The sequence below is a fragment of the Lepidochelys kempii genome, chromosome 3 (assembly GCF_965140285.1).
Source record: "Lepidochelys kempii isolate rLepKem1 chromosome 3, rLepKem1.hap1, whole genome shotgun sequence".
Classification (NCBI taxonomy): Eukaryota; Metazoa; Chordata; order Testudines; family Cheloniidae; genus Lepidochelys; species Lepidochelys kempii.
The window spans coordinates 86,214,609-86,227,466 of record NC_136382.1 but is presented as its reverse complement, the minus strand read 5'-3'; the positions used below and the strand labels follow the sequence as shown (position 1 = coordinate 86,227,466).

The window sequence follows — 12,858 nt, the reverse complement described above, 5'->3', positions numbered from 1 at the left end:
GCGAGAGCTGGGTGAGCGAGATCGACATGGGGAGAGCAGGAGTATGTGCGGTGTGAGGAGCATAAGGGGGCGTCTGGGGCTCGAGCGGAGGGCGGTCAGAAGGTGTTTAAGAGTGAGGTGTGGGGCTGGGGATATCACTGTTCCTGAGGCTGAGAAGAGAGAAGTGAAGAGAGAAGTGAAGAGAGAAGCTACTTGTGTGAAAGAAAGGGGGGGGGGGGGAAATAGGGGAGAAAGTGTAGTTTTTTGAATGTGGTGCAAACCCCAGAGCATTAAATTAAATCAGCATTAGCCAGTTGTAAACAGATGTAAGTGTGTCTACAGAGGGGTGTGCACCAGTTTAACTAAAACAACTTAACTACATTTAGTTTAAAAATTGATTTAAGTGAAAATGGTGCAACTTTTGTGTGCAGACATGGCAGTGGTATAAGAAATAGCCTGTGTCTGAGAGAGAGAAAGAACAGTGATAGTGCAATGGAAAACGTGTGTGTGTGAAAGAAAAGGGGGTGATTGTATATGGGTGAGGCCTTGTCTACACACAAAAGTAGTGCAGGTTTAACTAAACCTTTTTTTTTTTAATTGGTAAAGTATCAACTTAAGGTAAATTGATATAAGGCACTCTTAAACTGATGTAAATGTCCATGCAGAGCAACTACACCAATTTAATGAATACAGTTTCTAAACTAATTTAGTTAAAACAGTACAATTTTTGCATGTAGACAGGGCATGGGAGAGTGAGCGAGCAAAATACAGTACAGAGATAATAAGATGATGGTGATACAGAGGGTACAATATTTGCTTGTGATATGGCCCTTTTATGTTGCTCTGTATGTGCAAAGGGGTTGTAAACCCACTTATCTGGGCAGCTGGGATTTCCTCCTGTGAGAAAGTTCCCAGGTCAGAAGCTTGTACTACTACTTTCAGAGTAACAGCCGTGTTAGTCTGTATTCGCAAAAAGAAAAGGAGTACTTGTGGCACCTTAGAGACTAACCAATTTATTTGAGCATAAGCTTTGGTGAGCTACAGCTCACTTCATCGGATGCATACTGTGGAAAATACAGAAGATGTTTTTATATACACAGACCATGAAAAAATGGGTGTTTATCACTACAAAAGGTTTTCTCTCCCCCCACCCTACTCTCCTGCTGGTAATAGCTTATCTAAAGCGATCACTCTCCTTACAATGTGTATAATAATCAAGGTGGGCCATTTCCAGCAAAAATCCAGGGTTTAACAAGAACATCTGAGGAACAGCGGGGGGAGGAGGGGGAAAGGAATAAACAAGGGGAAATAGCTTACTTTTTATAATGAATCAACCATTCCCAGTCTCTATTCAAGCTTAAGTTAATTGTATCCAATTTCAAATTAATTCCAATTCAGCAGTCTCTTCTTGGAGTCTGTTTTCAAAGTTTTTTTGTTGAAGGATAGTCACTTTGAGATCAGAAATCGAGTGACCAGAGAGATTGAAGTGTTCTCCGACTGGTTGATGAATGTTGTAATTCTTGACATCTGATTTGTGTCCATTTATTCTTTTATGTAGAGTCTGTCCAGTTTGCCCAATGTACATGGCAGAAGAGCATTGCTGGCACATGATGGCATATATCACATTGGTAGATGTGCAGGTGAACGAGCCTCTGATGGTGTGGCTGATGTTATTAGGCCGTGATGGTGTCCCCTGAATAGATATGTGGGCACAGTTGGCAATGGGCTTTGTTGCAAGGATAGGTTCCTGGGTTAGTGATTCTGTTGTGTGGTATGTGGTTGCTGGTGAGTATTCACTCTGTAGTTCTATACCAACCACCATTTTGCACCTTTCTGATATAGAGAGCATGACCCCCCGGGTGCATGGTCAGAGTGGCTCCACATTCCAGTTATCACAGCCTGCCAGAACATTACCTTGGGTTAATAGGCAGCTGGATGCTAGCAACCACCAGCCCCAGAACACAGGGAGCATAAAGGTAGCATAAAGCCACCTTTGCCCTTGCCCATTTCTGTCCCGTACTGAGCATACCTCGCTCAGAACAAAGAACCAGTTCCAAAGGGGGAGCGATGAAAGAATATCCATGTTTTAGCATGAGGAAAAGAATATGGACAAATTCCACATACTGCTTCAGCCCCTTTATATCATTCTGGTAGAAAAAAGGGGCTGTGTAGTATGTAGAATCTACCTCTGGCAAATACTCCCCATGTACAGGGGTTTCTCATTTTGTGTGTAGCTGGCTGAATGGCTATTTTTCAGCTGCTGAAAGAAATTGTGTACGTGTGTGTGAGGGAACAAAAACCGTAACGTGTCGGGTGGAGGGGTTCCTCTGCTAGACACAGTTCAGTCATACTGTTGACTGATTTGCTGATTCTCTGTATCACATATTTCCAAGGACACTTTAAAAGGATACAGATAGAAAAAGCTAGTTGTTACTGATCTAGTCTGTGCACATAAGGAATGAATGACTTTCAAGATATTTGACCAGTTTCTAGGCAAAAGTGTTCATTGTTATTATGTATCTGTACTACTCCCAGCCTAGCACTGACCTCCCACATTCATCTTGATTTAGCAGCCTTGGTTCTCTCATTTCACTCACACACAAGGCAGTAACCACAGCCAGCTCCCTGCTTCAGGGGGTCAAATGTTAATAGTCACAATTTCTCTCTGCAAATACAAGTTGTTCATTTACCTTATGGAAATTATGGTTTGTTTTTATGTCTGTTGTAACTAGCAATGATAGTTCTCGTACTTACTTGCTAATTATCTATTGTTAGTGTCTACATCTACAAACAGTCAAAATAGCCGAGGCACAGGTTTTATATGTTTGTTATATAGAGGATGTATTGTGGATCTCTTGTACACAACCAGTTGCTATTCTGATGTATTATATTGGATATCAGTAAAAAATACAAAGTACTATCCTTCCATCTGACCCCCTTTTAGGAGCCCAGTAAAATTCTGATAGCAAGCTCGGAGTTTACTAATATTTTTCAAAGCACAATGATTAGGTGAACTTACGTCAGGTAAAACTGTAAGGGCATAGTTGTATTTAATGGATCTTTATATATATATATATATGTCACATTAGCTAGTACTATAAATATGCAAGTGCATAAGCAATATAAATAAAGGGCTAGTTTAGTTTGATTCATGAGACCTTTGAATAACTTTTTTTCAGAAGGAGTGCAAAACAATGTTTTTGAGTTAATATGTATCCTGTTATACAAGCTTCCAACAATGAAGTAACAATAAGAGATGACCCAGACAAATATCAGGGTAAACAAAGAAAGTCCCCCAAATCCCACAACCCTCTGTCAAATATTAAGATTGATAGTTTTGTTATTAATAAATAGATAAACAAGTTATATAATTTAGGGTGTAATGTGGAATCTTATATTTGGTCATAAAATATTATGTAACACAGAGGCGAGGGGTGTTAAAAGTATGGTATCATCTTGGGTATAAAAGAATGTATGGGCACTTAAGTCTTTGCCTTTGTTTATGTACACCTTCTTTGTACATACAGCCAAACCTTTGGCCTGATATAACTCAGTTGATCACTGGGAAATGGTACCTTGTACCTATGCGGAAATAAACCTGTTCCTTGGATCTGAACTCAGGAATTAGCAGTGGTGTTGTATACTACAGTAAGCAGTGATTGTTTTGCTAGGTTTCTAAGGTACCTGTGGACCTGCTTGGTGGTCCAAAAAATATCCTTACAATAACCTGAATATTTAGCTATGCCTTGCAAAATTCTGTATTTGCTGAATAGCAAAGAAATAGTTCTTATATAACTGGCCAGTATTGTGAAAATTATGCCTTAATTTAAAAAAAAAAGTTAGTGAATAATTCAAGTAAATTGTAGGAAGGTCAATAGCTAAAAAGAAAAATACATAAAATATTAAATAATCATTCAGTGACTTTTTTTAAAGCTAAATTACACCCTCAGGCCAAGAAATTCAATTTTGGTGCAAGTGATATGAACTAAAGAGCTCATGTAAAAGCTAACAGGTGTCCAGATGCCACAGTAGTGGGTTGTACAAACATTTATTAATCCTCACAACATTGACAGGGGTAAGTTTTATTCCCATTTCACAAATGGAGATATTAAGACAGGTTGGTGGTCTGAGTTTAATAGGAAGAGCTTTTTAAGTGACTTATTCAATGCCTCAGAGTGAGTGTGCAAGAAGCAAAAATAAGAACTCGTTCTTGACTCACAACTCTGTACTTCTTTCATCTCATGTTGCCTCTAGAATTAAAGTGTATATGTAAAAAATGTTAAAATATTCATATATAAAACCCTCAGAAATGGGGATTTTTAATGTTATAACATTGATATTTAAAATAGTACATATTTTTAAATAACGTTTTATTATTCATATAGCACAAAAGTGAACATGCCTGCCTGCCCTGCCCCTGTGCTGCTCTGGGAAGCAGCTGGAACCTGGGGGAGGGGAGGCCACAGGGGTCTGTGTTTTGCCCTGGCCACTCCTCTAGGTACCTCCCACGAAGCTCCCATTGGCCGCGGGGGCAGGGCAGGGAGGGAGCCTACCCTGACCCCAGTGTGCACTGGGCCGCTCTAGGTAAACGCTGGGGGGGCTGTGGGGAGCTGGCAGGCCGCAGAAAATAACCCTGTGGGCCGCATGCGGCCTGCGGGCCATGTGTTTGAGACCCCTGGTCTAAATTAATTGACAAGGCTTTTCATAGAGACAAAGAATAAACCATAAGCCTTTGCTTCAGCTAAATAGCATAAAGATAGGAAAACCCACAGTTCAACTCCAGATAGTATTGTTTCCTCTTGTTCTGAATTACACAAACCTTTGTAGGAGGTAGGACATGTTGAGTCCCCCCTCCCCCCCCATAGAGTTCACTGAAGGAAGCTAGGCAATTGGAATGCTCCATTCCCCGGTCATAGTATTAGCTTGTGCAGAGACATTGGATTGTTCGTGGTGGGTTTTAACAAACTTGATTTAAGGATAATTCATCACAATCAATCACAAAAATATTGTAGAAAGGCTGTTTATGTAAGTGAATACTTCAAATGGGAACCAGAAGTTTTAAAAATGATAATATTGCTAAAACTAAGCATTAAAAAAAGGATGAGCCAAGCTTTAAATTCATGAGGTTTGCTCAAAAGTATGAGATTTTTTAAAAATAATAAATCTGAGTTTTTATTGGACTTCTGATGTTGAATTTTTTGCGGTTCAACATTAAGTTCCTCTCTGCAACAACGAGGGATGGAAACTTACCTTATAACAGATGATTCCCACAGTCATAGAACATCAGGGTTGGAAGGGACCTCAGGAGGCCATCTAGTCCAACCCCCTGCTCAAAGCAGGACCAATCCCCAACTAAATCATCCCAGCCAGGGCTTTGTCAAGCCTGACCTTAAAAATATCTAAGGAAGGAGATTCCACCACCTCCCTAGGTAACGCATTCCAGTGTTTCACCACCCTCCTAGTGAAAAAGTTTTTCCTAATATCCAACCTAAACCTCCCCCACTGCAACTTGAGACCATTACTCCTTGTTCAGTCACATGAATCCAGGAGCTGGGTCTAAGAAAAAGATTACAGGTCACAAGATTTAAAATACAATCATGAGACTTGGCAACAGGATTAAAAATTTAAGTGGCTCTGCCATAATTTTATATATTGTACCACACTTCACTTATAAAATTACAAGATGTTTCCCATAACGAAGATTAGAATCTGTGTGGCTTAACTACCTAGAACGCTAAAACTGCATGTATAATTAGCTGGCTTACAACTGAAATAACCTATTATACTTTCTCAGTGGCAGTGTGATTTAAGTTTTACTATAGCAGCATTCGCTGATGGCAATGCTATAGCTAACCTTGTGTCAGCATTTCCAAAATAAAACCTCCTTTTAAATACAGATCATGACTCAGCTCTGAAATTTGCTCTAGAATTAATCTTGACAGAGAGCTTGTTTTTGGACAATACAAGAGTAATAGTTTATCCGTTTTGGGGATCAGAGGGCAACACTTTTTCCTAGAGTTTGGCAAAATTGGTGCTGATCATAGAGGTATAGGAGGTGCATACAGAAAATTTTTTAAAACTTGATTCTACAGCCTTTTTTTGACGTTTCATCTGTTTTCCATTTAAGTGAGTTGCACTTCATGACCTTACCTTTGGTAAATATTTCTGTAGCAATATAATCTTACCCTTCCATCTATGTTTTCTACAGTGGTTTTATCTGAGAGACTAACACCTGGTCTACACTGGGGGCAGGGAAATCGATCTAAGTTACGCAACTTCAGCTATGTGAATAATGTAGCTGAAGTCGACGTACTTAGACCTACTCACTGTGGTGTCCTCGCTGCAGTGAGTTGACTGCTGCCGCTCCCCTGCGCCTCCCGCGGTGGAGTACAGGAGTCACCAGGAGAGGACTTGGGGGGAGGGGGGGGTTTGATTTATTGCATCTAGACTAGATGCAATAAATTGACCCCTGCTGGATCGATTGCTGCCCACTGATTCGGCAGGTAGTATAGACAAACTCAAAGCTACAAATGGAGACTTAGGGTAAATCCAAGCTAGGCTACTTGTAGAGTATGTCACAAGACATTTCCACTTTCCACTAACTGAAGGTTTGGGATCTCCCTGTGCCACTGCACAATTTCAGAATTAGTGTTCCCTGCAGAATTCTATTTTTTCCTGCAGATCTGTGATTTCTAACAAAATGCTTTCTTCTGGTAGAAATAATAAATTTCAGCTCCATACTTGGCAGGGCTTGGGCTGTCAGCAGGAGGACCAGCCACATGGGGCTGTCAGCGGGAGCCCCACCATGTGCACGGCTGTCAGATGGAGCCCGGCTGAGCAACATTTCCTGAATCTTGATTGTCTGGATTGTTTCAGATATACTTGCTGACAGGTATTTTGAAATAAATTACCAAAATAATTGCAACTGGTGTGATTTTGACAAAAATATGCAGAATTTTTTTGTGCAGAATTACCCCAAGAGTAGTTAATTTACTGCTGGAGTTTGTTTATAGGTGAGCTACTTTTGCATGGCAGGTGTGATGGATCATGGAATATATGCTTCCTGTTGTAGAGAAAAGACATATTAAGGGACATAGTCATTTTAAAAACCATGCTTTAAAAAAAATCTTACAATTGCTGCAAACACCTAAGATAATTATACCTGAAAAATTAAAATAATTTACCCCAGTTTTGTACATCTGGCAAGGTATGCTAGTCTTTTGGGACGCAGCTGGAGAGCTCTTCTGGTTTGACAGCAGTGTCCAACTTGTTCTGGGAAAGAAGGCCTTCTGCCCTTGTAATAAGAGTAACACACACACGTATGTTGTGGCAGGAGATTGAACTTTATTTCTTGGCCCATGTCACCTGATATAGGTAAGAGTTATAAAAGGTTAATATCCTGACTCTGAAGCAGGCCTGGAGAGACATTCTATCACAGATGCTTTGTCCATACTTTAGAGCCAAGGGGAATTCATGTATTCCCTCCAGTCTCTTGAGTGACTGGAAAAAATGACAAGACAGTCATTTTGATCACTCTACTCAGAGCCAGAACAGTAATTGCCAAGTCCACTTCCAACAACAGAATTGGGCTTGTTTTTTTAAAAAAGGCACTTTAATGTTTTGAGAGCCACGGGTCACAGTTCTTTGGGCTTGTTTTATTTGGCGGTCGTTTATTTGGGCTTTTCTGTAATAAATGACTAACTTGGAGGATGGAGAGAGCAAGGATGACTTAATAAAGGACACATTATTGTAATATTTTAATGTGTAACTTGATGTTGTATGCAGCAAAACTAGTACTAAAAAAAAATAGAATTTGTATAAAACCTCCCCACCCCCAACCTTTTAAATGGGATGGGCTTGTTTGGGGCTTGATCTGAAAGGCAGTGCTCTTTTTCCCCACCCCTCATGGAGTTCTCAGGAACCTCCTCTATCTTCCAGTCCAGATAGGACATTCCTTGATTCAGTATAATTCAGCTACTCTCTTGCTTCCAAGCCAGTAAGGACTTGGAGCTCTGGATATTCTCAGTCATGAGCTTGTTATTCTTGAGCAAGATCTGTCTGACGCACAAAGAGTCACTGACAATCTCTGAAGGGAATCATGTCCAGCCCTTCTCCCTTAGGGAAAACGCTGCCATGGAATGGGGGCTTTGAGGGTGAAAATTATACAGCACTTATATGATGATACAGAGTATTGATTTTTGTTCTGAAGTTTCCTTACAGATCAGTACTTACACTGTAAGTATCTATTTGCAGTTACCTTAAAAAAAAAAAATGTCTGCAGCTGCATTCTTATGTCCTACATAATGGTCACTTCAGAGAAAAAAGTCACTGGCATGTTTGAATTCAGAAAATCCAGAAAATCTGTCCTTTACAAACTAATTGCTAGTATGGAGGCATTCATAAACAACTGTGGCTAACCAAAAATTCTTGAAGTTATCAAGATTCCAAGGAGAATTAAAAAACTTGCTTCATGGCCAAAAAAAACTACACTTGAAATGTCTTTCTTATTCTGAGTTTTGAACCTTCCCACAGACACAGAGTAGAAGAGGGCTGAATTTAGTCCTCTAAAGAATACAGTTTAAGACCGAGGAGACCACTATGATCATATAGTCTGTCCTCCTGCATAACATAGGCCACCGAATTTCATCCAGCAAGTCCAGCAGTTGAGGTGTTTGTTTTGTTAATAAGTAAATACTATCAAGCCCAATAATTTGTGGTTGAACTAGAACATCTTTTTTAGAATACATTGAGACTGAATGTCAAAGACTTCAAGGAATTATTTACCAATTCCTTCAAAAATGAGTATTTGTGGCACCTTAGAAACTAAAATTTGGGAATAAGCTTTCATGGGCTAAAACCCACTTCATCAGATGCATGGAGTGGAAAATACAGTAGGCAGGAATATATACACAATACATGAAAAGATGGGTGTTGCCTTACCAAGTGGGTGGGGGGGGAGGGGAGGATCAGTACTAATGAGACAATTCAATTAAAGTGGAAGTGGGCTATTCACAACAGTAGAATACCAAGGAAGGAAAAGTCACTTTTGTAGTGGTAATGAGGCCAACGTAATCAGGGTGGCCCATTTCAAACAGTTGACAAGAAGGCATGAGTAACAGCATGGGGGAAGTTAGTTTTTGTAGTGAGTATATATGTACTGTGTATATATACCTGCCTACTGTATTTTCCATTCCATGCATCTGATGAAGTGGGTTTTACCCCATGAAAGCTTATTCCCAAATAAATGTATTAGTTGCTAAGGTGCCACAAGTTGTTCCTTGTTGTTTTTGCTGATACAAACTAACACAGCTACCACTCTGAAACCTGTCACCAATTCCTTCAGTAAATTGTTCCAATGATAGGACTTTAACTGTGGGGTAATCTTTCACTATTCTACAATATAAAAAGTTATTTTCAGTATGTCTAACTCTTGCAGCACAGAATCTGAGATTGGGAGTTGGATGAAAGACAAGACAAAACTCACTCCAGATCAAACTGAAGTGATAGTTGGAAGAGAGTATCATTGGAAAAACAGGTAGTAATTGCATCTGCCTCTTCTGTTAACAGGGATGTCTTCCCTTTCCAAGATAATTCACAAACTTCGATCATTGTAAGGAGAGTGGTCACTTTGGATAAGCTATTACCAGCAGGAGAGTGAGTTTTTGGGGAAAAAAAAAGGGGGGGGGGAAAGGTGAGAAAACCTGGATTTGTGCAGGAAATGGTCCACCTTGATCATCATACACATTGTAAGGAGAGTGATCACTTTAGATAAGCTATTACCAGCAGGAAAGTGGGGTGGGAGGAGGTATTGTTTCATGGTCTCTGTGTATATAATGTCTTCTGCAGTTTCCACAGTGTGCATCCGATGAAGTGAGCTGTAGCTCACGAAAGCTTATGCTCAGATAAATTGGTTAGTCTCTAAGGTGCCACAAGTACTCCTTTTCTTTTTGCGAATACAGACTAACACGGCTGTTACTCTGAAACCTGTCATCTCTACTTCATGAGTCTCAGATAGCATTGGTGTGCAAGGGTCTGGACCTGTGGTACCTAAAAGGCCACTTGAAGAATGAAGACTGTGGTCAACAACTCAGCTCCTCTACTACAAAGGTTAAGCTTGTTTGTGCAGGAAACAGAGGTCCCAGAAGCCAGTCCAAGACTGAAAAGCTCTTGCAGGATTTAAGAAACACTTCAGTCATCATTGCTCCCATTCCAAGGGCAAGGTACACTCCTTTGACCTTGCCTTAATAAAAACACATAGCAGCCATAAAATAAAAAATAAGCAAAAAAAAGTCAGTTTTCCCTTTGGAAAGGAAGATGGCAAAAGAGGAGACTCACATGACAAGGGCTAGTCATTTTGCTTAATGCACTTTTAGAAGCTGCTCAGATGCTACAGTGATGAGGACAGGATAAGAAAATGAATAGAATAAAATTCCAAGTTCAAGTAAAGTGAGGCACGAAGAGGTTAAATTACGTGTTTAAAGTCCTCTTCAGTGGATGTTTCAGAGGCAGGAAGAGAACCCTGGAGTCCTGCTTCAGATGAATTACAGACTTAGGCCCTAGTTCTGCAACAGACTCTGCATAGGTGCAGAAATATGTTTGAGTGGAACCAATTGCAGGATTAGGGCTTTCAGGACTAAATTTGTCATTGATCTTCACTCAGAAAAATCCAACTGTTTTCAGAGGGTGTTCTTTCTATAGCAGGGATTGGCAACCTTTGGGCCAGGCCAGTTTGTTTACCTGCTGCGTCCACAAGTTCGGCTGATCGCAGCTCCCACTGGCCGCAGTTCAGCACTGCAGGCCAATGGGGGCTGCAGGAAGTGGCGAGGGCCAAGGGATGTGCTGGCCACAGCTTCCCGCAGCTCCCATTGGCCTGGAGTGGCGAATCATAGCCAGTGGTAGCTGTGATCGGCCAAACCTGCGGATGCGGCAGGTAAACAAACCAGCATGGCCCGCCAGGGGTTTACCCTGGTGGGCGGGGTGCCAAAGGTTGCCAATCCCTGTTCTATAGTAATGTTAGGATTGACACAAGCACAAGGTAACTCTAAGCCACAATATTATAGCTATTAAAACAATTGCATTATTCAGACCATTTAAAAATAAGAAAACCTAACTCTGAATGTTTTCAATATTTTAGAACCTTCTAGTATATGCTACTTCCCACTGCAGGAGTTTTCACAATGAACCTCCTCTTCTAGGAATCTGATTTATTGATCACAAATCTAATCAGCCTCCTGCTTAGGGTTGCCAACTTTCTAATTGCAAAAGACTAAATAGCCTTGCTCCACCCCCTTTCCCAGAACCCCTGCTCTGCCCCTTCTGAGGCCCCACCCCCACTCCCTCCATAACTCACTCTCCCCTCATTTTCACTGGCCTGGGGCAGGGAGTTGGGGTGCAGCAGGGGATGAGGGATCCAGCTGAATGTGCAGGCTCTGTGGTGGGGCCAGAAATGAGGAGTTCAGGGTGTGGGTGGGGCTCTGGGCTGGGGGTGCAGACTCGGAGATGGAGCTGGGGATAAGAGGTTTGGGGTGCAGGAGGGGGCATAGTGTGTGGGCTCCAGGACAGAGTTTGGGTATGGGAGGGTCTCCGGACTGGGGCAGAGGACATGGGGTGCAGGAGGACATGGGGTGCAGGCTCTGGGAGGGAGTTAGGGTGTTGAGGGGGTTCCAACAAGGGGTAGGGGCTCTGGCCAGGCAGTGCTTATCTCAGGTGGCTCCCGGTCAGCAGGGCTAAGGCAGGCTTCCTGCCTGCCCTGGCTCCGCACTGCTCTGGAGGCGGCCAGCATGTCCAGCCCCTAGGCGGAGGTGTGGCACGCACTGCTCGCACGCACAGGAACCGCGCCCACAGCTCCCACTGGCTGCAGTTCCTGGCCAAGGGGAGCTGTTGCTAGGGACTGCAAGGACATGCTAGGTGCTTCTGGGAGCTATATGGAGCCAGGGCAAGCAGGGAGCCTGCTTTAGCCCCCCTGACTGGACTTTAAGGGCCCAGTAAGCAGCCACCAGGGGTCCTTTTCGGTCAAAAGCCGGACGCCTGGCAACCCTATGCCTGCTAGGTCACAAACTTTGGTGCGGAGTACTAGTCTTGTCCCTGCTGAAGCTTTTCTCCCAGCAGGCTTGTGACCCCATAGCCTTCCTAGCTGGTTTCTGATCTTTACAGATATACATTCCCCAGGCCTGTGCTAGGAAACCATCACCCTATTTTCTTACACCAAAAAGAACCTTAACTGCATCCGTCTACTGGCGCCTTATAAATTGTAGCTCTGTGGAACAGTGGCTGGTCTCAGGTCCATCACCTGTGCTAAACTAACGCACTAAAGGACCTGCTTTGGAACAGGTGCACTGGGCATGTGCCTAGAGATCAATCCCCTGTTATAGGTAGGTTAATGTTTCAGTTGTTGTGGAAGATCTATATTTTCATTAGAACATACAAAGAATAAGAACTGAGTGTTATAGTATATTGTGTAATGCCTCCCATATACTTTTATCTATGGTATAAGAAATTACAAGCAAGGTTGCATGATGATTAGTTAAGTTTACTTTTACAGGGCCTAAGGATAGACTGTAAGCCCTTCTGAGTAAGGACTGTCCCTTTTCTGTATTTACACAGTACCCAGCACAATAGGGTCTCAATACCAATTAGGGCCTTTGGGTGCTTGTGATGCGGTTGGACTCACCACTGCGGCACCTCCTCTTGGTCATTCTGGAAATTAGCTCAGTCCATGTGGAGCACTTTCTACTGGTGGTGTCCCATCCATCTCTTGCCCTCTATTGCTCCCTTCTCACAGCATCCTCTTCAGGATACCGCCCTCCAGCAGTGCCCCCTAGTCCATGCTCACCCCCTTCTGGGGGGGGAGGGTTAACAGCAGTCTTTTCACTTCACCCC

At 42.3% G+C, this 12,858-nt stretch overlaps 1 long non-coding RNA gene across 2 annotated transcripts in view; it reads right to left on the bottom strand.

The window, feature by feature from the left end:
- Nucleotides 1–1,038: 1,038 nt before the first annotated feature.
- Nucleotides 1,039–12,858, bottom strand: part of LOC140908936 (uncharacterized) — a 34,032-nt gene continuing 22,212 nt past the window's right edge. Inside the window, exons 3-4 of one of the 2 annotated variants that reach the window (XR_012158022.2) lie at nucleotides 7,164–7,344; nucleotides 1,039–1,672 (exon numbers count right to left, since the gene is read on the bottom strand). This is a non-coding gene — a long non-coding RNA (uncharacterized LOC140908936). Of the gene's footprint in view, nucleotides 1,673–6,732; nucleotides 7,043–7,163; nucleotides 7,345–12,858 lie in introns of those variants that run through there. The other variant, XR_012158021.2, reaches the window with a different exon arrangement.